Below are 25,512 nucleotides of genomic sequence, written 5' to 3'. Positions count from 1 at the left end.
GGTTACTGGCTTAGTGGATGGTAGGGAACTGTAGATGTACTACAACTTGATTTGAGTAAAACTATTGACACAGTCCCACATGAAATTCTCCTAAGCAAACTTAGGAAATGTGGACTAAATGAAATTATTGTAAATTGGTTACACAACTGGTTAAAAGACCATACTCAAAGAGTAGTTATCAGTGGTGTATTGTCAAACTGGGAAGACACATCTAGTGGGATCTCATAGGAGTCAGTCCTGGGTCTGGCACTATTCAATAGTTTCATGAATGACTTGGATACACAGAAATAGTTTAGAACATATAAATCACTGATTTATCATCCCCAACTGGGGCCTCCATACCATTGTATAATACATACAAAGAGGGTATCATGGATTGGCATAATCTCTTGAGCTCCTATTACAAGCTGTGGTGTCTCTGGATGCAGACACTCAAATCCTGAATAAATGGGATCCCAAGTCACCTCAAAAACCTCAAGAAACTTCAAAAACCTCTTTGACGTTGCCTTGAAATGAAATTTCTTTTTCCAAGGTAACTCCCTTCCCAATGAAGAAAGAGTGGTCTGGCACTAGCAGCCTCCATATGAGGCCAGTCTGTGTTGCTTTGACAGGGCAAATCCCAGCCTCTACACATTTTCATAGTACTAGGAATCACTGTGTCACCCCTTAATTGTTTGGTTTTTTTTGTTGACACTCAAGGGCCTAGGTGTCAGATCTCTCCAGCCCCATTGCAAATCCCTAAAATGCATATAATTTACCTAAATGACCTCCAAAGCCATTTATCTAGGGCAGTGGTGCCCAAACTTTTCCTGTCATGCCCCCTTATCAGTAATGAAATCTGTCTGTGCTCCCCCCAACCCCATTCCTGCACAGTTGGCTCAGCAGAGGAGCTTGGGTGGAAGATGGAGCTGGGGGCAGAACTGGGGATGGGAGAGGAGCTGGGGCTAGAGGTGGAGCTGGCTTGGGGGCAAAGAGGGAACGAGGGCAAAGTTGGGCTGGTGCTGGAGTAGAGCTGCGGTTGGGGCTGGGCTGGGGGTGGAGTGAAGCTGGGTGGTGCTCCCTCTGGGCCCTGCTGCGTAACTCTCCCCCCGCCCATGTTCCTCTGTGCCCCCCTAGGGGGCACGCCCCACAGTTTGGGGACCAGTGGCCTAGTGGATAATACTAGAATGTCTGACTTTTCCCCTCAATTAACAGTATACTGGGCAGTACATTATGCAATTTCTGGACATGCCTTTTCTAAAAGAAAGTTATTTGAGTATGTGATGTCCTACTGTTGCCCAATCAGATAATGCTGCCACTATGATGTCAGAAGAAATTGCTGAAACAATATAACAATGAATGATAAAAACTTGCTTAAACATAGTTATTTTTGGTGTATATTATGAGCAAGGTATTCAAGACTAAAAATATATATAGTAACTAGTTTGTACTGCCTCTGCCTTCCCCAACTCTCAAATGTCATTAAGTACAATAATTACATATTTATGTCTGATAGAATATCAATACCCAATAAACTAAGACTCCAGTTAAGTCATCTTACGGTTATAATTGTGCTAACACGCAGTGCTGAATTATTGCCTAAATAATCAAGGGCAAGATTAACAAAGATATTTAGGTGCCTAAAGATGCAAATAGGCACCTAGTGGGATTTATAACAGCACCTAAGTCAGTAAGATGCCTAAATCTAATTAACTTGATCTGGCCCTAAATGTGCGTGGTAACTGGTCAAGCTAACAGGCAATACATATATATGAAAAGAAAACAGCTGAAATGTAAGAAGAAAATAATCAACTTGAAAGATACAGACTCAGATACAAGGGTGATGAGGGTATGGTATAAAAGCAATTGTATATAGCTGCTGCTTTCCTAATATTGTCTGAGTTGAGGTGTTCTCAGGGCTTCAAAAGTAACTGTCATAAATATAAAGGGAAGGGTAAACCCCTTTGAAATCCCTCCTGGCCAGGGGAAAGCTCCTCTCACCTGTAAAGGGTTAAGAAGCTAAAGGTAACCTCGCTGGCACCTGACCAAAATGACCAATGAGGAGACAAGATACTTTCAAAAGCTGGGAGGAGGGAGAGAAACAAAGGGTTTGTGTGTCTGTCTGTAGTCGTCTTGGCCAGGGACAGAACAGGAATGGAGCCTTAGAACTTTTAGTAAGTAATCTAGCTAGGTATGTGTTAGATTATGATTTCTTTAAATGGCTGAGAAAAGAATTGTGCTGAATAGAATAACTATTTCTGTCTGTGTATCTTTTTTGTAACTTAAGGTTTTGCCTAGAAGGGTTCTCTATGTTTTTGAATCTAATTACCCTGTAAGATATCTACCATCCTGATTTTACAGGGGGGATTTCTTTATTTCTATTTACTTCTATTTTTTATTAAAAGTCTTCTTGTAAAACACTGAATGCTTTTTCATTGTTCTCAGATCCAAGGGTTTGGGTCTGTGGTCACCTATGCAAATTGGTGAGGCTTTTTATCCAACATTTCCCAGGAAAGGGGGAGTGCAAGTGTTGGGAGGATTGTTCATTGTTCTTAAGATCCAAGGGTCTGGGTCTGTAGTCACCTAGGCGAATTGGTGAGGCTTTTTACCAAACCTTGTCCAGGAAGTAGGGTGCAAGGTTTTGGGAAGTATTTTGGGGGGAAGGACGCGTCCAAACAGCTCTTCCCCAGTAACCAGTATTAGTTTGGTGGTGGTAGCGGCCATTCCAAGGATAACGGGGGTAATATTTTGTACCTTGGGGAAGTTTTGACCTAAGCTGGTAAAGATAAGCTTAGGAGGTTTTTCATGCAGGTCCCCACATCTGTACCCTAGAGTTCAGAGTGGGGGAGGAACCTTGACATGGTGGCAGCGGTGGGATGGTAGATATCTTACAGGGTAATTAGATTCAAAAACATAGAGAACCCTTCTAGGCAAAACCTTAAGTTACAAAAAAGATACACAGACAGAAATAGTTATTCTATTCAGCACAATTCTTTTCTCAGCCATTTAAAGAAATCATAATCTAACACATACCTAGCTAGATTACTTACTAAAAGTTCTAAGGCTCCATTCCTGTTCTGTCCCTGGCCAAGACGACTACAGACAGACACACAAACCCTTTGTTTCTCTCCCTCCTCCCAGCTTTTGAAAGTATCTTGTCTCCTCATTGGTCATTTTGGTCAGGTGCCAGCGAGGTTACCTTTAGCTTCTTAACCCTTTACAGGTGAGAGGAGCTTTCCCCTGGCCAGGAGGGATTTCAAAGGGGTTTACCCTTCCCTTTATATTTATGACAGTAACATATTTTGAATGTATCATTTTTAATAACATAACCAGAGGCTCAAACTCATATTTGGAATAGTTGCATCCTATTCGTGCTATATACTGCCAGAAGAAAAACAAAGAAAAATGTACAAAGCGTTCTGTTTAATATAACATTCTGAAAAAAATGAATAGCATCAAAGGATCTCCGATGAAAAAGAAATCCTAGCTTCCGTTGTTAATAAGGTTCATATTCTGATTTCCCGACTCACTCTGAGTAATATTCTGAATCAGTTGAACAATTTAATGTTTAAAAACATTAGACTCTTCTGAATGATTAAGACATTTCTTCATTATTAGCAAGAATGATATTAAATAACATTGTTAAAAACAAGGTGGGCTATTTTAAAATCAGTCTATTAGCACTGCAGTTGATTATTTTCTTTTTAAAAGGAATCTTACACTGGTATATATTTTGTCCAGTATTTGATTATTTCAGTGATATATATGCAGAACAAAAGGCAGGTAAGGTTCTGCATTGAAAATTTAAACATTAAGATGTATCTGTATGCTGGCAAGGACTTCATGTCTGCTTCCAGTGTTGAGCTGACATTTTCAATGATTGTAAAGCTTTTCAGTGTCAGTCATCTGCTCAACAAAGAATATCATCATGACTGACAGTTTTCATATCAACTTCAAAATTGACCAATGAGCTCTTTAAACATGTTATGACAGAAGCAATCAGAACCAGCTTCAGCAGGGTTAGTGCATGAAATTACCAATATCAAGTTTTAACGCAAGGTGCAGGAGAGAAAATAGTGTTCTTGTATGGGCCTTATTTTGAAGAAGAAATAAACAAATAAAAAGTTAGATCCATCCTATCGCTCTCACGTATGATATAAATGATGTGCTTCTGAATACAAGATCATAAAAAGTAGTCATCAAATTCCCAAGTATCAAGTACATTAAAAAATGATATCCAGTAAGTGACTGAAGGATTCATTTCTGTAGTGCCAAATATTGATGTAACATGGAGTTTTGAAGGGGATTCAAATGCTGAATGCTATTTTGCACCTCCCAAATGCAAACAAAAGCCCTGATTCTGGAGTTGGATATATAGATGTAGACCCCTGGGCCCAGGAGGATCCAAATGCAAGACTTGGGCTGAAGTCTTAAAGATATTCCAATTAGATAAAGTTAAGGAAAGAAAAAGATTTTGTCACTGATGCCCCACTGAGATGGTATCCATACCATAGCTCTTATATGTTACTGGTAGTATTTTTGCTAATAAATGTTGGTAATAAATTGATTTGGCTACACAGCTACATACCTTAAGACAGCACTTAAGAAACTGACAAATCGGTAGCTTAACTGACTTAGTTTTCTAATAAAAATAAAGCAAAATTATCTCCAAACAAATAAAAATGTTTTGGGGCACTCTTAAAAACAGGGAATTGCCTATGTAAAGCTTCATTTGAAAATGACAGCCACATTTACTATACAGCAATTATTTTTGAAAATCATTAACATACTATCTTTGAGTCTCCTGCTGAGGGTAGCCATCTACTTAAAAATTGAGATTTTGTTTGTTGGGTGGGATTATCAGGATAGACTGTAAACAAGTATTTATTGAATGTCCTGCTGTCCAGTGCCAGGTGCATCCACAGCATGGTAAAGGTTTCTAAGAGGAAGGCTTTGGCTGTGCAAAATTTTGCCACTTTCTCTCATAACATCTGGTCACTGTACTGGTTACTCAGGGCCGTATACTTATTCCTGTTCCAAAATGGCAATGAAAGCCCATTTTGTCTAAAATAATCAATCCAAGGGATGTCCTCTTTAATGACAAAACAGCAGAAGCTCTCACAGCACAGAAGTAACATTCAGTATAGCACAAAATAACATGTTCAAGATGGCAATATCTCGCCGCAGAATATTCTTCTTTTGGTTAAGGCCTTCCCAAGTTGCATCAAATATATCTCTGTAGCTGTCAGTTACATTTTTGTTTCCACTAAGGTTGAATTCCTAGACCATCTAAAGAGAGAAGCATGTCTCCTCCTGCTAACTTTGCTCAGAAAGTGCAGCTGCTGATAAAAGGATTAAGGATGTAGAAACCTGCTGGTGCTTACCAGCAATAGGATGAGAAATGGCAGTTTAAATTACAGGTTACTTTCAGACATGATTCAGATTTTATACACAGCGAGGTAGTGCTTCTTACATTGAGAACTTTAGGGTTGCTGTGCTGAGCAAAAGGTTTTTTTATCATTAGCTTACACTGCATTTTCTCTTCTGGTACTTGGCTTGATGAATATGTACTTAGCCTTTTGTAGCTCTTAGGCATTCTCATGTTCAGATTAATGTCTAAGTTTTATATAGAACTTGCAAATGCTGAAGATTTCCCCACTATTTAAATATACTGAACTTTAAAAATGTGTTACTTCGGGCTGATTAATTTAAATCAATCCTTCATTTTGTTGACTTGTTTTTTTTTTCTTAAAATTATTAAACATGATGTACAGCAGTACTCACCATTGCTTTGTGTGCTGTATTTCCTATTTCTGGTGTTGGTATATGAAGCTACATAGGCATATACAGATAGGCAGGCAGGGAATAGAAGATTCTTCCAAAACATTAAAAACACTTCATTTGAGAAAGCCTCTTTTAATTTTTTATCAGAAGTGTCATCATTGCACCCATTCCTAACCAGCTGTTTAGTGCTTTCATTCATGAGGAACTTCTTTCTCCAGCAGTTGCTGCTGCCCCTGCGTTAATTTCTCACCAAATATTTAAGTGCATCTAAGTGCCTATACTTGTCCCTTCCAAAACTGAACTGCTTCCAGCTAGGCCTCTCCCTAGTTCTAAACACAACTTGTTACTGTTATTGAGCAATGTGCAGTTACCTTTCATTAGTGAAGCATAATGAATTAAATATCTCAGAATGCTGTATGCACAAAAGGGAAACATCACAAAGATAAGTGTGCTTAAAGTGAAGTTTAAGGTGGTGATCTAAAGAGGCAGAAGCTGGGCAATGTAATAAGTTGGATACAAAGGAGCTGAATATTATCTTTCAACTGGTAGGGTATGTTAAAATAAAGTAAGAGGCATCCAACTGTGGCCTCTTTCCTGGGGGAAGGGAATTCTTAGATTAATTGCCATGGCCGAATGAGAAGGGAAACAAGGTAAAAAATGTACATTTTTACTCTTATTTTTTAATATACAAACTAATTTGAAGATTAAAAGACAAAACAAGTTTTATTCTGATTTTCAGCAATATCGAGGCTTAGGCTTCTCTTTCTTTTTTTCCTGGCTGGATTCCTACTCTTAAATGCACGCTTTCTTATTGGGTTGATATAAATGACCTGCTCAAATTTCCCATCTATTTCAGTGTTGTTCTTGACTTTTCAAGCCATACGGCTCCAGTTCAGAATAGCAGAAACTTTATTAAAAAAAAAAATAAGGCAACTGGAATCATTATAAATTCACCTTGACGTGAGAATGTATACAGCCTGTTATACTCTAGTTCCATATACAACTTAAAGTTATTAAGTTTAGAACTTCAGATTTAGTTTATAAATTCTCATTTTTCTCACTTGCTTTGTGCCATACTCCCGTTCAGTGCACCCAGAGTACAGCAGCCAAAAATCTTCCTTCCCTTCTAGAATCCCTCCACTGGCTCTGTTTCACCTACCAAATCTAGTTTAAGATTGTGGTCTTGTCATAACTATTCTGTTGTCTTCATCTCTGATAACTTTTCATCCTATCCTCTTCTGCTCCATCACTGATACCAGCCTCACCATCCCTCTTGGCTTTGTTTCCCTCATCTCATCTTCATGCTTTCTTCCATGCTACTGGTACCTGGAATGACATCCCTACTTCAATTCACTCTCTCTCTCAATTTAATTTTTCTTTTATGGGAATTGACTGGTTCATGACTTTTTCCCCACTTTTTCCAAGACTTGGACGAAGACCAAGTGGTCCCTCTTATATCTTCACCACTTCCCAGCAGCATGCTTTACAGCCTCCTCTCTAGTGAGCCTGTGGAATTCCAGACATTTCTCTCCTTAGTCTTCTGCCTCTGTGCTATATGAAAAAGTTTCTTCTACCTTATTGGGCAGAGGTTTCCTAATTTTCTCCTTCTCTCTCCAACTTGGGTTCCTTATGGTGGGAGAGGGTCTCCAGAGGAGCACTTTGGGTTGTGCTGCAGATTCTTATAGCTTATTGATAAATTCCACAACCAAGAATGGTTGAGTTAGCCCAACAACAACTTCAAATGGCTCGTTAGTGGTCCCTCACTCTCAAGTTGGGAGGGAAGCCACTCCGCCTGCTGTCAGTCAACAGCACTCCGGCTCATGTCCTGCTGGCGGGGCCGAGCAGTAAGAAGTCTATAGTTTGGTAGCCAACTAGCAGAATCAAACAATCAGTAACAGTCCCTTGTCCCATGAAGTATAAAGGGAGGATCTACACACATACACTAAATATTGCTGATAGTTACCATATGATGCTGTTACAGATATAATGTACAAGTTCAGTTTATCTTAATGTATAAACTGTTAGCTCTCAAAGAAAATGCTTACTGCCGCGTGTGATGCAATCCTTGCTAGATGCAGAGCATATCACTAAAGAAGCTGCTCTGTCTAAGACTCTACCTGCAGGATATATCCAGAGAAACAAACACAATGTGATATGGTGCCAGATCAGTATGGTTGGGAATTTTCCGAGCTGCCTCTGGGATTTAAAAGCACAATTTCCATTAGTTACACTGAAATTGATGAGATTGCAAATCTCATCCTATAACATACATTCTAAATTTCCATCATCTTCTGGGTCTGGTTTCTTGACTGATCTTTGCATTTTAGATGGTATGCTCCCTGGATCTTTTTGAAGTGCCGTAGACACTAGCAGGTGTATACATAGTAACTAATTATGAAAAGGTCAAATTCTGTAATGTGATTGTATGTGAAAGGAGCACAAATCAGAACTAGGAGACTTTTTTTCCATCTCATCTTTCCAGACTCATCTTCCATCTCATCACTCTTCTTTTCAGTAAGAATTTATAATAGGTTTTTTATATATGTAGGTTGTAAACATTTTTCTATATTTCTAAATTAGTGGCATTTATATTACAAAGTCAGTCTCTTGTTAGAACTGAAACCTGGCTTTGTTACAACTGTAATTGTGTTGCAACAGATTTGTTCCAGTGATGAAATATTCATTAATTTCAATTCTACTATATAGTGACTGTCTCAAGGAGGATTAATAAATTCTTGGAACTAAAATCCCAATATTTGCATATTTGTTGATCTATAAAATCTATGGGGAACATGGGTGTTAAGATCAACAGCACAGAGTTTATCTATTACATTAATCAAGTATGTGCAATTAGTACATAATATCATTCTAAACAAAAGTAAAATCCTCCAAGCTTATTCCAAAATTTAAAGGAGATGTGGTGGAGACAAAGAGATTCTTGTTTAGGACCTGTTCTAGCTCAACTACTTTGGTTTTGTTAATTTCCTGTTCTTTCTTGTATTAATTCCTAGGTCTCCCTTTCCCTCTAATATAATTTGATAATATCATTGGGATTGCAAAAACTACAGGTTTACTTAATGTTTTTACAACATACTCTGAATTATGTTAATATGTACAGTAAGAGAATGCCTGTCATACTGTCGACCCTGCTCTACAGAAAGTGGAGGGAAATCTGACTGATAATCAGGGGTGACATAATTGCAAAATCAAATAGCCTGGATGAAATCCTAGTCCCCTTGAATTCTTTGGCAGTTTTGCCTTTGGGGAGGAGTCAGGATTTTCCCCTCAATATTTATATATAAAGAACAGAATGCCAGCAGTCATGGTGAGGATTCTTGAAAATGGCCAGTAGATGTAATAATTTGTAGTGTCCTCTGTAGTTCTCTAACAAACTCCCACTTCAGAACGAACAAACAAACAAACCAAAGAAACCATTGACTTCTAACAGAATTTTTCAGAAATTAATAAAATATGTTGCATTCTCTTGTGTTAAAAGTGCAGATCTATACAGATAAAGTATAAACCCAAAATGGATACCTTTTCACTGAAGTTTTGTCAATTTAATTTCATATTACAGTGGCCAATATTTTAAATTTACTAGACTCCCTGATTACAGCTACCCACTATTTACAGATGCCATATCTGTACCTGCATCAAAACCCTTTTAACATTTGATTTTACAGATCTTTATTTGTGTCTCTTAAAGACAGCAAATTATCATATCTTACTTCAGAGACTCTCTGAAAACACTTGTGCATTTTCAAAAAATACAAAAAGGCCAACATTTAGGCCTTAAATTGGGCATGTAAAATTTGGGCTGTATCTGATAATCTTTTACTATTGTGGCAAACTGCCAGCACTACTTTGATGGGTCTCACACTTTCTTTTCTTGGGGGGTGGAGGGTTCAGGGCACTATTTCTCACCCCTGAACTGTGGTATTAACTGCGGAGGGATAGCTCAGTGGTTTGAGCATTGGCCTGCTAAACCCAGGGTTGTGAGTTCAATCCTTGAGGGGGCCATTTGGGATCTGGGGCAAAAATTGGGGGGATTGGTCCTGCTTTGAGCAGGGGGTTGGACTAGATGACCTCCTGAGGTCCCTTCCAACCCTGGTATTCTATGATTCTATGATTAGTGTCCAAGAGGAGGGGACTGGAGAGGGAGGGACCCAGGCCCACCCTCTACTCTGGTTCCCAGTCCAGTGGTCCTAAGGATAGCAGTAAACCTCTTGAACTAGCAGTTCCTTCCCCTGGGCTACTTCCCTCTCCTGCCCTTCAGCTTGTGGGGCTTTCTACCCTCCCTCTGCACAAACCAGGGTTCCCTTTACCTAGGGTCTTGGTCTTCTTAGCCCACCACAGCACTTCTCCAAACTCTCCTCTGCTTTCCTCCAACTGCTCTCTGCTCCAACACCAATCCACTCTGCTTCAACTCCTCCAAACTGCTCTCTACTCCTCTGTTCTTTATACACCTTCTATATGGAGTCCAAATACTTAAGCTTTGTGCTGGAGACTGGAATTCACCTTTAAAAGATGGAAATTTTTGGACATCAGAGAAAGTGTCTAACATAAAACAGATTTTGTATTTTTTTCTCTTACACTTTCCCTGTCAAGAAAAAAATAACGTAAACAACTTCACTGCCAGGAGTCACTGTGAGTGATGGGATACACCAGGTCCCTAGATATTTAGTAGAATTCTTAGTGTACCACACATCTGAAGGCCCAGGCTGTAAGTGCTCCAGGCACTAAGCCCTTTAGGCTGTAACCGTTGATGAGATCCCCTAAATATTCAGAGTTATATGAATAACAAAGGATGCCTTACTAAGGCTGTCAAAGATAAAATGCAAATGCCCTAGGCCCAGTTGCTTTAGAAACAAAAGATTAACATGAGCCCCTAAAGGCAGTCCCATATATAAAGGTGGGGTTATTTGTGCCAGAGATATTCACTCCAGTCACTCCTTTCCTAGAGCAAATCACACACTGTCCTACAGCTCCCTGGGCCAAAGTTCAATCTTGTTTTCCAACTCTTGTAATCTCATGCATGCCTGTCTGCAATACAATGCTATGTATAGGCTGCTCCCAGGTATCTAACTGCTGTGACTACCGGTGGACCCCTAGCCAGCAGCAGACTGCTCAACATCCCGGATCCTAGCACTTCTGTGCCAGCTCCCAAGATGCCTGGCTTCCTTTGTGCAGCCAGATCCCAGACTGGTGCCACCTGCCTGTTGCTTCAGTTTCCACACAGCTTCCATCTCCATATTTTTTCTCTGTCTCAACATTTAAAAAAAAAAACAAAAGCTTGGTAAATTCTTCCAGGAAACCATAACCACCCCCTACCCTCAGACAATTATTCACAACTTAGACCTACATTGTGGTTATAAAACCCGATGTGTTTAAGGAGCAGTGAGTAGCTGTGCCTTGCCGGGAGCAGAACAGGAAAGCAGTTGTGACTCTCTGAAACATAATAAACTCCTTACTTACCCTTTCTCTATAGGAATACAGGGAGTAGATAATCTGCTATTGGCTTTTACAGTAGCAGATTACTATCCCCACCCAGCCCTGTGCCAGTTTGGCTGCACTGGGTGGTAAATTGAGGTGGTGTGGGGCCCAGGCTTTTCCCACTGCCCACCCATTTGCTTGGCGAGACACACAACACTTGTTGCTTACTGCCACACATCCAGAGCCAGCCTCCATGAAGGCAGCAGAAGACTGTAGGTTTTTTCTGTCTTTCTTCAGTCATATCAACATACAGCTCAGTCTACCGGGTTACTGAGAATGGCTTCTTTTGTAATTTATCCAATTTAGCTTCCTTGATTTCTCTACGTTTAAGCACCTCTATCTTCTTCTCCTCCAGGCTTTCACTGCATGTATTCTTTACCCTCTTGGTCTACATGCAGAAATAAGATTTGTGTACTTCTTCCATAATGGTTTTCTGCCACTCCTGCAGTATCCATAGCCCATATTCTTACTTTAAGCAACACTCCCTTCTTGTTCCCAAAAGCTCCTGAACACACGTTTTTGTACCATGCTTAAGATTATACATCAGCTCCTGCATACTCCATATACAGCATCCATGTGTTGCAAGCCTTGTATCTCTTTTTTAATCATGACCACAGTTAGTACATAAAACATAACTTCTACAATAATCCTTTGTTGATTAATTGGGACCTTAAAGCTTTCAATGTAGTACACTGGAAAGAGACAAAGAGATCATTTACTTATGTATAAATGTTAAACTGTAATACCACTAAGACTGATTTTTCTATTAGTTAGTACATTTTAAAAATTATACTATTACATGTGAATAATGCAGCTTGGATAAAACTCGAGATCAACAAGCAGTGATCTTCTAATCTTTACTAGTTCCAACAAAATACACATTCCTGGTATCTTCCATTCACCATAGTTTTAGTTGAGAGAAACCTTCACAGAGAGAAAAGATTGGGTACTGAAAGAGATGCTTACTTTAGAAGAAAAGGGCAAAATAATAACGAATGGCTGGAAGTTGAAGCCAATCAAGCTCAAATGAGAACTTAGGTTAAAAAAAAGTTAACAATGAGGGAGATTAACCATTGCAAGAAACTACCAAGGGACGGTGTGGATTCTCCATACCTTGATGTCTTTGCATCAAACTGCATGCCTTTCTAAAAGATATGTTTTAATTAAAAACAAATTAGTGTGCTCTACACAGGGGTAACTGGATGAAATTTAATGACCTATTACAAAAAATTCAAAACTGATAACATTTCTGTGGAAAAAAACGGTTTTGGTCATGAAATTTCCATAGTCATGACTCTGTGAGGCTCACTCTGTGAGGTTCACCTTGTGCTCAGCACTCTAAATACAGGCAGAAAGAAACAGTGTCTTCCCTAAAGAATGTACACTGTAAGCAGACAAAGGAAAGCAAATGGGATGTAACAAAAACACGGCTATTGGTTGGTGAGGTTTGACATAGGTTTTGTTAGTTCCACTTACTATTTGCTGTTCTTGAGATATTTGTTATTTAGTAAATGATTTTTCTGAAAAGGAAGGCTAAGCAGGGCTCTTAGGAGTCTTGGAAGAAGTGAATTTTTGGAAGTCACTTGAAAGCATAGACTGAATCATTGATACAACTTTAACTATAGCAAGTATATCATAGGCTGATGTCAGCAGAAAGTGACAGGCTATGCCGTTAAAGTACCGCAAATAATGATCCATAAATAAAACAATTAGAAAACTATGGCCCTAGCCTCCACTAATGTGAAATTCCATATGGCCTTTTGTGCAGAGGAAACTCATACATCTTTGTCCTACAACAGCAGGGAGGCCAACCTGGTGCGAATGGTGAGGAAATGACAAAGCAAATTTCATGCAATAAGTTGTAAAGCTTGAAGTTGTAAAGCTGATGGGTAAATGAGCTCACCTCCTGTGATCTACAACATTGAGTTCCTGTGAACATTTAAGCCATCAAATGCATTTTAAACCTCACAATATATTTTAAGAGCCCTGGAGTTATTTCTGCATAGTGCTGGAGAAAAATCCTGGGTTTCCCAGGATGGCTAATATCAGGTATAATACAGGAAGAGCTAAGGGAACAACTTTAAATCTGTATAATGTATAAAGAATATCTGTAACCCCTCCATGTTTTTGAGATCCCTTTGAGTATTTATTTGACAGTCCAAGAAGATCCCCCACAGCTGTTATTAAACATTGGCAAATAAAAGGTTTTACTTACCTACCACAGTGTATAAATCTTCAATCTGAGATGGAACTCAGTTATAATGAATCTCTGCCTATGGGAAATATTGTAGAAGAAAAGTCCTGATTTAAATCAGTGAATGCCTACTGAGTTCTACTCTGTTACAGTTAATTACCGTTCTGGATATGAAGAGGGTTTGAAAGAAACTGCCTAAGCTGTTATCACTTGTCTTCATTACCTCTGCATCCCATTTGCTTCCAGGCATCAGTTAAGGGAAGTGTGGCGATGTAGGCTAGCTAAGTCTGCTGCTCCCTGCTAGTGGAATGAAGAGAAGAACAGGCCTATAAAGAAAAGTCATAACATATTTATCATAAATCTCCATGCTAAACAAACACAAAACCATCCATCAGTGGACCAGTGTCTTACTTTCATTAAAATGATTGTATTGTTTTTAATATAGACTGTAACTGTGATGCAGGCTTAGTAATCAGTTGCATTACTGTACATCGTGCTCTACTGTGGTGTGTATCTTTTCTTGAAACTTTGGTTCTAACTGCATGTCTCATTCCTCATTCCTTCATTGCCATCCTATTATAAAGCTGCTTATGCTCTGCTTCTTATTCTCCTTCACTTGGAATAAAGTCACAGTGCTGATTGTCAAGCACACACTGAAAAAATAACTTGGAAAAATATGATATTTGCAATTTTAAAATGGTGCAATGATAGCTTGCCAGACATATGTTGCTCATTAAGCAAAATATCAAAAAAATGCATTTTTCCTTTTATGGTATGTGAAACATTTATAGAGAATGTGCCTTCTGTTTGTTCAGATGTTTGAAATATGTCTACCAGAATACATAATTGATAAAAAGCTCTGTTTCAGTGTTCCACTCTTTTAAAATTGAGATTTGGAATGTAATGTATTTTTAAACCAATACAGTATTTACAATACACAGAACATCTACACTTGTCACCATTTGCTTATTGAACTGTTTGTCATTTTACCATTGCACAATGCTGCAACTGATAGTGAGGGTGTTCTTTTTCCAGGACTGTGCATCTTTAGAGTTTGTAGCAGCATAGCAAAAAAATGAAAAACAACCCCCCACCAAAAAAACAAACAGTAAAGGAAAGATTATTTCTATAATGCCACAGGTATACATGAAACTCTTCAAGCATGTTGAAAAAAGAAGATTTCTGCCTCCATTCATTGGTGGGGATATAATGAAGCCCAATATATATAATGTATGCTAATTAGGAAAAATATCTCTCCCAGCTAGTTTAATCAATTCTACTTGTTAAGGTTTACACTGGAACCATGATCTCCATCATCAAAGTGGCAGCTAAGTTGGAGAAAAACAATTGTGTTTCTCAATTTTTCTGGCTGTGTTAAAACTATTTTGTAAACCACTCAGATTTGACAGTGATGAACACAGTATAAATACATTTCTAGGATTATCTCCAACTTGATGATTAAGAATTATTAAGGGTGCTTAATATTCATCTGGCTTTGAAGCAGAAAAGAACTTGAGTTGGCCTCAACTAGTGTTTAAAAAGGGGATGTAATTTATTCTTTTTCCCCTCAAAGGAAATCACAGTTTTGGTCTGATCTGAAAGGTAGATATTTCTCAGGCCTCTCTATTCTATGTGGGTCTCCTACTTGTGGTCTTAGTTTCTTCTCATGTCATTCTGATAATTTTTAGTTCTTCTTTTATTTTTCATTTCCATGTTATCATTGGTTTAACTTATTGCTTCTTGCCTTAGGGGTTCCAGTCCAACACCTATCTTATTATGTCATTTGGGTCTTTCCTACTTGTATGTTGGAACCATCTCCATTTTTATTCCATAATTTCCTATCGATTTCTGTTTGGTCATCCTCCAGAGTTCTTCAATTTTTTTTTCTAACCATCTGATACTGAGTATTTGTCTAAAAGAGCTGTTCACAAAAAATAGCAGTTTAGATAGTAAGGCATTAAGTTTCCAAGTTCCAAGATCAACTTTACAGTGGTGTTAAATATTCAAAGTTAGTTGAGAGGGAAAGATTTGCATTTCTCCAGATTGCCTTTAGAGTTACAACAGCCTGTCTAACGTTCGCTATTCTGGCTTTAATGTCTTCAGTTGTTCCAACTGTTGTACTTACTTATTTCACATAACACACATCATTATGTCAAGATATGTGAAATATCTGACCTTTTCTGTGCCAGGCACAGAAGGTGTATTGGTGTTCCTTGCTATGTTTTGATTCTTATGGTTTTAGTTTTCTCAGTGTTGATTTTCAGCCCTACTAATTGTTCATAAGCCTATAGGTCATTTGTTTTGGCTTGCAAGTCTCTATAGCAGGGGTTCCCAAACTTGGTTCGTGGCTTGTTCAGGGTAAGCCCCTGGTGGCTGCGAGACATTTTGTTTACCTGAGTGTCCTCAGGTACGACTGCTTGCAGCTCACAGTGGCCGTGGTTCGCCGTTCCCAGCCAATGGGAGCTGCCATAAGTGGCGTGGGCTGGGGAGAGTTGAAGACTTGGCACTCTTATGGTCTCTTGTTCTAAAGTGTAGTCTGCTGAACTAGCTTGGCAGGTGAAGTCTTGACGCATCATCAGATGGAAGGAGCATGTGGGCATGGGCAATTGAAAACCAGATATTGGAAAAAACACGTTCGTGGAGGGAAAATTCAGTTTAAAACATGGCTTTCAGTAAAATCATCATGCTGTAATATTTTTATTTGTTTATTTCATCGCAAAGTGATTCATACTGGATCACTTTAAGAGCTGTGGGAAACTCAGCAATTATGCTTTATAGAGATTTACGCATTCAAGAACCTTCAGCCTACATGCCCCTTCCCCCAGGACTCAGCTCACTTCTGAATCCTCTAACCCTCCTCCAGGTGGGAGAGTAGAGAGTACCAAGGGAGATTTCTGTTAGTGAACACTTCAGGCCTCCTTATCTCCTTTTAGAGACAAGCTCACCAGAGACAGCTAAAATCCTAGGTGTCATTCACTACTGGGACCTGTTCCCTTTAGTTTTTATCTACACTGGAATCTGGTTGCAAATTGTGACAAATTACACATTCCTAGATGTTCTTTGAATACACACTTCTAAATCCTAGTCTTATAAAATCATAGAAATGCAGGGCTGGAAGGGACTTTGAGAAGTCATCCAGTCCACCCCTCCTCCCCATGCTAAGGCAGAACCAAGTATACATAGACCACCCCTCACAGATGTTTGTCTAACCTGTTCTTAAAAACCTTCAGTGATGGAGATTCCACAACCTTCCTTGGAAGCCTATTCCAGTACTTAATTATCCTTATAGTCAGAATTTTTTTCCTAATATCTAAACTAAATCTCCCTTGCTGCAGATTAAGCTAATTACTTCTCCTAACTTCAGTGGAGGTAGAATACAATTGATTAACAACGTCTTTATAACATTTGTTAGAATAACTAAAGACAGTTATCAGATTTCCCCGCAGTCTTCTTTTCTCAAGACATAACATACCCTGATTTTTTTTAATCTTTATCCACAGGCCTGGTTTTTTAAACCCTATATCATTTGTGTTCCTCTCCTCTGGACTCTCTTCTGTTTGTCCATATATTTCCTAAAGTGTGGTGCCCAGAACTGGACACAGCACTTCAGCTGTAGCCTCACTGGTGCTGAGTAAAGTGGGACAATTACCTCCTGCGTCTTACTTATGATACTCCTGTTAATAGACCTCAAAAGGTATTAGCCTTTTCTGCATCTGCATCAATAGTTGGCTCATATTCAATTTGTGATCCACTGTGACCCACAGATCCTTTCCTCCAGTGCCTAGCCACTTATTACTCATTTTGTAGTTGTGCATTTAATTTTTCCTTCCTAAGTGTAGTACTTTGCACTTGTCTTTATTGAATTGCATCTTGTTGATTTCACACCAGTTCTTCAATTTGTCAAGATTGTTTTGAATTCTAATACTATACTTCAAAGCACTTGCAACCTGTCCCAGCTTAGTATCATCCATAAATTTTCTAAACATACTCCTCCATTTCTCCATTTCATTCATGAAAATATTGAATATTACTGGACCCAGGACTGACCCCGTGGAACTCCACTAGATACATCTTCTCAGTTGGACAGAGAACCATTGATAAGTACTCTTTGAATATGGTCTTTCAACAAGTTTTGCATCCACTTTATAATGATTTCATCTAGACAACTTTTCCCTATTTTGCTTATGGGGATATCATGGCTGTGTCAAAAGCCTTGGTAAAATCAAGATGTTTCACATATACAGCTTCCTCCCTATCCACTAGGCCAGTAACCAATCAGAGAAGAAAATTAGCTTCCTTTCTCCAGTCCCATAGGACCTCACCCATACTCAGTGGGTTCACAAAGATAATTGCTAATGATTCTGAGATTGCTTCAGATTGTTCCTTAAGCATCTCAGGGTGAATTTCATCAGGCCTTGATAACTTGAATACATCTAACTTATCTCAATATTCTTTAACTGGTTGGTTTCCCTCTATTGGCTTGTGTACCTTTTTGGTGAAGACTGAAGGAAGAAAGGCATTAAACACCTGTGCCTTCTTGGTGTCCTGAGTTATTGCTCTACTTCCTGCTAAGTAGAGAACCTACACTTTCCTGCATCTTTCTTTTGCTGCTAATGCATTTATAAAGTACTTTTTATTGACCTTTATGTCCCTTGCTAGGTATAAGTCATTTTGCGCCTTAGACTTTCTGATTTTGTCCCTATATGCTTGTGCTGTTCTTTTGTACTCATCCGTAGGAATTAGTCCATGTTTCCACTTTTTGGTAAGATTCTTTTTTTACTTTCAGGACAGCCATATTGGCCTCTTGCTATTCTTCCTATCTTTACTTTATTTTGGGATAGTTTGCTTTGTAACATTGATTGTCTCTCTGACAAACTGCCAGCTCTCCTGAACTCCTTTTTCCCTTGGGGATGGAAAAATAGTCTTCTCTACCCCCACTGCAACTCCAAAGTGCTACAGAGGTAAGGTCCCTGGAATGGATGTTTTAGAAATAGATATGTATAGTTTATATTTTGTATTTTTGAAATTTAGTTAGTTTATTATTGTATGTGTTAATGATGATATAAATTATATAATAAGAAAAAGGGAGATACTCTTTAAGAGTAGGTTAGGGGCACAGGGAAACAGCTACTTCAGGTGTAGAGCATTGAGAGCTCATGCTGCTGTTACAAGAGGATGCTGGCCTGTAGCTGGTCAATGAGGATCTCTCTGTCTGCAAGAAGCTCCTAAAGAAAAAAACTTTAAATTTTTTGAATAAACAATGTCCTCTTTGAAAAGCTGAGTCTTGGGATTGATGTTTAGCACAAAGAAGATGAAAAAATTCATAAGATATCAGCCAGTTTGGCCCAATAGGAAAAGTTCCTTTCTGATCCTGAAAAAACTGGTAATTGTTCTGACCCACAGTATCCTGGAAACTTAGTTAACTATCTGTAACTCTGGGGTGAGCTGGTGTGTCAGAAACAGGCAAACCAAGGACTGTTGTGCTCAGTGGGAGGGTGAAAATAGTATCCAGCCGGGCCACCCTTCTCCTCAGAACCCTTCTGGACCAGAACTGTGCACAAGGGGACCCTCTCTTGCCCCACCCAACCACACTCTCTCTGAGGTTAATAGGACTCCTATGCTGTCCCTTCACCCTCTGACTGTGTGGGCTTGGGAGAAAACAGCAAATAGGAGACAGCCAGAGATATCAGCTTGTAGGGATAGAAGGAGCCCTTGGTCCTCAGAGGTAATTTCTCTATATTTGACTGGACTTTCTCTGTCCTGTGCTGATTGGTTGTTTGCTCCAATCTTCCCCCTTCCCTCCCTCAGAGTCTCTTCACCTCAGTATCTCTCCACATTTGCCTCTCCTACACTCTCTCCTCCCCGCCCTGTCCGACTGTGCCACCTTCATTTCAGTGCCCCCTCTCCCTTCTCTTTTCTTTTCAGCTTCTTCTCTTTTCTTTTTATTTAGCTGACCCCCTCATCTTCCATCCTAAAGTATACCATCGGGGGTGAAGGGGGGAGACAGAAGAAAAAATTGTGGAACTAATATGACATTTGCCACCATTACATTGTTCACTCTGTTGTGTTGCACCCCTTCACCCACGTTTTGTCTCCCTGGTCTATTTAGATGTTAAGCTTTTTGAGGCAGGGACTGTCTTTTTTGTGCTGTTTATGAAGTGTCTACTGCAATAGCAATCCGGTCCATGATTGGGGGTTCTAGGCACTACAATAATACAAGTTAATCAAATAATAATAAAATAATTAATAGTAATTAATAATTAATAATCGATGAAGCTGAAAACAGAAATCTTTGGAAATCTGGTTGATATGTTGTCAGGGCTGTATGGAGGAGCTCAATCAGATGTTGATTTGTAAGGACTACGCAATGTTTCGATTTTACAAACTTCATCATGGAGTACAGTGATTCACAGCAGTATGTTTTACCAAAAATTGAAATGAATCACACACTAGTCTTTTTGAGTTGAGGATACTTCATTCCTGGCACTTGCTTCCAGAACTCGATGGTAGACTGTGTTTTATGCATCATCATCAAGACCAGAGCCTGGTCTTCCTGGAGTTTCAATAGTTCCATTTCTACAGTAGATGTTTCTTTAACCACAGTTTTGGGAATCATACAGCCATGAATTCAACCATCACATCAACCATGAATGGGATTACAAGAAAGGCAAAGTAGGATCTCAGGTTCTGCAAGTCTTCAAACCTCGTCTGAAAGTAATCAAGCAGTCCTGGTAATTCACCTCTGCATTCCTCGAGTTTGTGATCTTCTACTTTGATTTCAGGGATGTGTTTATCCTACTCTTGAGATGGGGAAAGTAGTTGAAGTATCTTGATACTATGTCTCTTTGCAGTAGCTTTAACTTGTTCTGGAAGCTAAAGACTTTCTGAGTAAGGTCTGAAATAATCTTATCCTTCCCTTGGAGTGCCAAGTTGAGAGTTTGCAGATGCTGCATAATATCAGTGAAAAACTTCAGATCCTGCATCCATTGCTCATCTTTTCTTCCTGGAAAGCATAGATAGGCTCCAACAGTTCCACAAATCTATTTAAGATATTGCTGGTTGATAACCACCCCACAGTACAGTAGAAAGAGACATTGTTATATTTGTCTTCAAGATCCAGCTCTTCAATGCAATTTTTGAACTGTCAATGAGTCTTCCCATTCGAGCAGATGAAATTGACAATTTTCAGGACTGTTTTCATAAGATTTTCATACTTGAAGTGTCTACCTGTGAGATGTTCATGATGGATGATGCAATGAACAGGGAGAAACTCTGGAAATTTGGAATCACTTTTCAAAAGTCCGATAAGGCCTATTTCGCCCCCCCCCCCACTGCAGGTGATCCATCTGTCACAACAAGTTTGTCCAGCAGTACATTGGCATTTGTCAATGCTTTGTCAAGTGTGTTCTTTATGTCAACATTGTGGGTTGTTTCTTTTAGTGTCACTAAGTCCAACATTTCTTCTTTGATAATTACATCCCCAGGAACATAGTGAATAAATATCGCTACTTCTTGTTCATCTTGAATATCTGTGGATTGGTTGACAGCTAGGCTGAATGCTAGAGAATTCTTTAGATCGTTTTGCATCTTGCTTGCAACATCAGCACTGATCTGGGAGATCCGCCTCTCCATAGTGTGACACGGAATTGGAATTTGCTGTAGTAGTTATTGAAGTTTTTTGTTACTTGGATCTAAAATTGCAACCACTTCTGCAATATTCTTCTTAACAAATTCTCCATCACAATATGGATGTTTTGCATGAGCGATATTCCATGCCATAACAAAACTAGGTTCAGTCGTTGTGTCAGCTTCCTTACTGAATGCCAAAAGTAGTGTCTGTTAACTGTTGAAGTGTTATTTTAATGTGGTTAGCTTGTTTTTAGTTACTTCTGATCCAGGAGGGTATTTACAGGAAAAGTTCACAGAATCATAGAATCACAGAATTTCAGGGTTGGAAGGGACCTCAGGAGGTCATCTAGTCCAACCCCTTGCTCAAAGCAGGACCGATCCCCAATTAAATCATCCCAGCCAGGGCTTTGTCAAGCCTGACCTTAAAAACTTCTAAGGAACGAGATTCCACCACCACCCTAGGTAACACATTCCAGTGTTTCACCACCCTCCTAGTGAAAAAGTTTTTCCTAATATCCAACCTAAACCTCCCGCACTGCAACTTGAGACCATTACTCCTTGTTCTGTCATCTGCTACCACTGAGAACAGTCTAGATCCATCCTCTTTGGAACCCCCTTTCAGGTAGTTGAAAGGAGCTATCAGATCCCCCCTCATTCTTCTCTTCCGTAGACTAAACATCCCCAGTTCCCAGTTATTGTGATTCACTTCATAGTGACGTTTCAAGTTGCTCTCTTTGCAGTGAGAGAGTGTTGCATTGCAGATAAGGCACAGGAGTTTGCCTCCTTTACTAGTGAATGCAAAATCTTCCTCCCTTTCTGTCATACTTGTGTTTCTTATAGTTTGAAGATGTCATTGTCATCAACGAAATTAGCGTAGGGTTAAACTTAAATCGAAAACTATTCAACTGTGACTTCTGAACACTAAACACAGCCTGTAGTGTGCAGATGCATGCAAAGAGATCACAGCATGCGAGGTCTGCACAGCACTACAGTGACACAATTTCCTGTTATAATGCGTATGTGCCACTGAAGCCAGAGCCTAGGTGCCACCTGCAGGGCTGATGCCCCAGCACCAGCTCACCTCCTCCTGTGGGGCTGAACCCCCAGCCACAGAGCCCCTCTGCCTGCAGGGCTGAAACCCTGAGCACTGGCTTGCTACCTCCTCTGGGGCTGAAGTCCCAAGCAGCAGCTCTCAGCCTCCTGCAGGGCTGAAACCCAGCCTCACCAGCCCCCCATGGGTTTGAAACCAAAACCACCAGCTCATCCTCATGTGGCTGAAGCCTCAGCTTTGACTCCCCCGCCCCAAGTGGGGATGAAGTCCTGAGCCTTGGCGCCCTACTAGGGGTGAAGCTCTGAGCCTTGGCGCCCTGCTATGGGGCTGAACCTGCAAGTACCAACTCACCACGCTGCAGGGTGAAGCTCTAAGCCTCAGCTCTGCTCCATGGGGCTGGAGCCACGAGCACCAGCTCTCCCCCCACTCTCCTGAGGGATGAAACCCTGAGCTCAGCAAGCCGTAGTTGACCCCTTAAAGAGCTGCATGTGGCTCACAAGCCGCGGTTTGGCTACGCCTGATCTATAACATGTCATATTTTGGTAATGCCATGGCTGGGATTTATTTCAGACCCAACCTTGGAACTGCATTGACTAGGCAGGTGAAAAATTAATGTAGAGTATGCTGCTCTCTTGAGATGCTACCCTCACCTTGACAAGCTCTTTTTTATAAATGGAAAGCTGTTTTTCAATAAACAGCTGCTGTGATTACGGAATGAAAAGCTTTCACTTGTCTGTCAAAACAGTTGGCAGATTGCAGAACTCCTTTTCTGGAAGAGAATTTCACAGGTTGGCATTCTCAGACACATGTACAAAAGTGCTTTGTCCTGAAGGTTTTATGTGATGTAGATTGGCCAAGCCATGCTGAGCCTTAGGACCTGTATCAGTACAGTGAACCTGCAGCATCCCAAACCATACAAACTGTTAAAAGCCATAGATATTTGTTCGACAGGCTAACATATTCTGAAGACAGGACTGCATGAAAAGCCAAAAGAAACAAACTGGAGCCTAAAGGAGCTGCTTAGAAGTAGGTGAGCTCATTAAATTATGATAATCATTGTCAGTGCTCTGCAACTGTTTATCATTGATCCTGTAGTGATGTATCCATGTCCAACTGGGTGGGGAGAAATACTAAGAGCTATTTTTATTTAAAAACAAAAAACAAACTTGATTGCAAGGGAAAGAGCTGTCCAATCTCAGCTCATTGTTCACTCTATTATGCTGATGGAACTGCTCTTCAAGAAGAGATGGGTTGAAGTACTTATTTGATTCCCATCACAATGATAATTTTAGAGGAGGAGAATTAATCTTATTTCAATGAATTTACTATTCTCGTAAAATAGCTGTCAACCAGGATAGCTATGGTCTTTTGGAACTGTTGCCTTGTTATGAGCCTGATTAACACCAATTCACATCAATTAAAGTCCCTCCACTGACTACAGTGGGCACTGGATTGAGCCTTAAAAGTCTGTCCTACCTTAGGAATCAATGCCAGAAAGCACTTCAAACTTTAAGCACACATGTAAGTCCCAAAATAGATTTAAGCAGATGCTTAAAGTTTAGCACATGCTTAAGTGCTTTATTGACTCAGGATCTTCCTGAATACTAGTGAATCAAGGAATAACCTACTTTGCATCACGGAAGGTGGACTCTGCCCTTGGAAGAAGCCTTTATTGTATTTACTAATATCACTTATTATTACAGTGGTGCACTTACAAGTTCCTTCTGGTTCTAGAGATATTATAGGTTCTAGCAGTATCCCCTTTTAAATAAAGGGAATATCTCTGAAATCGTTAGTATCTTTAAAACAAGAACAAACTCCTTAAGTGTGCTCCCTATTGCATGGGAAACTGAAGAGAAAAATCTGTTGTTTTTTAGATCCAGAATTCAACCCTGGAAATGATGACCCTTCTAAGGGTGGTCTTATGAATGTAAGAGGAATGAATACTCTCTCAGAGGCATAGGTGGAACTTCTGGGATGATTGCATTAGCGTCTCCTTTAGATGATATCCAGTAAATATTCATTTGAGTTTAATAATGGAGGGATCACATTTAGTTCCATGTTGACAAAGTATAGCAATAAATTATAAACTTTTCTCCTGGTTTGGCATCAGCATCACAGATGGCTTCATTGTTCAAATAGCCACAATAATAATTTGGCTGTCAAGATTATAGCGACACTGAAGAGAATGGAAATGCCTTATGGTGCTCCATATGCTGTCTTGAGCTTGGGGTTAAGGCAGACAACCACCAAAGTGGATAGAATGTTTGATTACATAAAGAACATTATGAAGAAATGTGTATTTTTTTTGCCAAATTATTATTACTATTGAAAAGAGAAGTATTGAAAACAAACTATTAAGTGACTTCATGGATATAGAACACAAAATAAATACTATCAGATGAATTTTTAATACTGAAAAGTAATTTTGTTAATTTGTTTTGTTACTAGGATTTAAAATTATATTCCTATATGAACATCAGAAGCTATGCTGGGTACTTCAGTCTGAAATTACAATACTGTATTTAAATTGATTTAACATATGTTTTAGACTGTATATATTCTGAATGCAAAGCTGAAATATCAGCTTCTTTGAAGATTAAAATAGTGAAGGTACACAATAGAAGATTTATCTGGTAGTCTAGAAATAATTGCAGTTGGTCACATAAGTAACATGGTATTTGCTTCTCTTCTCTTATTGGATACGCACAGCTTATCAGCAAGAAGAGGGCTTGATGAAATCCTTTGGATTGTAAATCTCTTTGGGAAAGATTTTAGTTTTGGGGGAAAGGAAGATAAGGTAAACTTGAGAATTTTAGAAAAATACTGTTTTTCTTTCTTTTTTCTGGCTCACACAGGGCTTACTAAATGAATTGGTCCTAGAGAAAAATAAGCAACAATAAGATTTATTGTGCAGTGTTTAAATGCAGTAATCTCATAAAATATACCACTTTTGTATATATACTTGAGCATTTGTAACTCATGTGCCCAATAGTGAGATATCTCTTTAAGAGATCGAGTTGTGAGGTGAGCAGGAATAAGTTGGTCTGGATCATTCTTGCTAGGCAGATGCACAATTAGCACTCCATACTCAGAAGTTTCTGGGATTAGGGTGTGGTAGTTTGGGGTATGCGCAATGGGTTCCCTGTTGCTGGACTTAGACTCCATGAGGGCAAGTATTCATGTGAACTGTGTGGGCTGGGAGAAGGTGAGTTCCAAGAGCAGAAAGTGAGTTGTTTTTCCTAACTGTGATTTTGCTGCAGTTTTAAAAAAAAATCTATATACTTAACTGAGTGGTTGGTTAGCAGGTTAGCTAACCAAGTGATTTCAGCAGAGAACAAGGAAGAGTTTGCATGGATTCCAGTTAAACAATTCTACAAGT

General features: G+C 39.4%; 1 protein-coding gene across 2 annotated transcripts in view; it reads left to right on the top strand.

The window, feature by feature from the left end:
• The window catches only part of CSMD1 (CUB and Sushi multiple domains 1), a 2,003,711-nt gene that overhangs the window by 835,601 nt on the left and 1,142,598 nt on the right, over nt 1-25,512 (top strand). The window lies entirely within an intron of this gene.

This window comes from Lepidochelys kempii, chromosome 3, assembly GCF_965140285.1.
Source record: "Lepidochelys kempii isolate rLepKem1 chromosome 3, rLepKem1.hap1, whole genome shotgun sequence".
Taxonomy (NCBI): Eukaryota; Metazoa; Chordata; order Testudines; family Cheloniidae; genus Lepidochelys; species Lepidochelys kempii.
The sequence above is the reverse complement of the archived record's forward strand: the minus strand, read 5'-3'. Positions and strand labels throughout refer to the sequence as shown.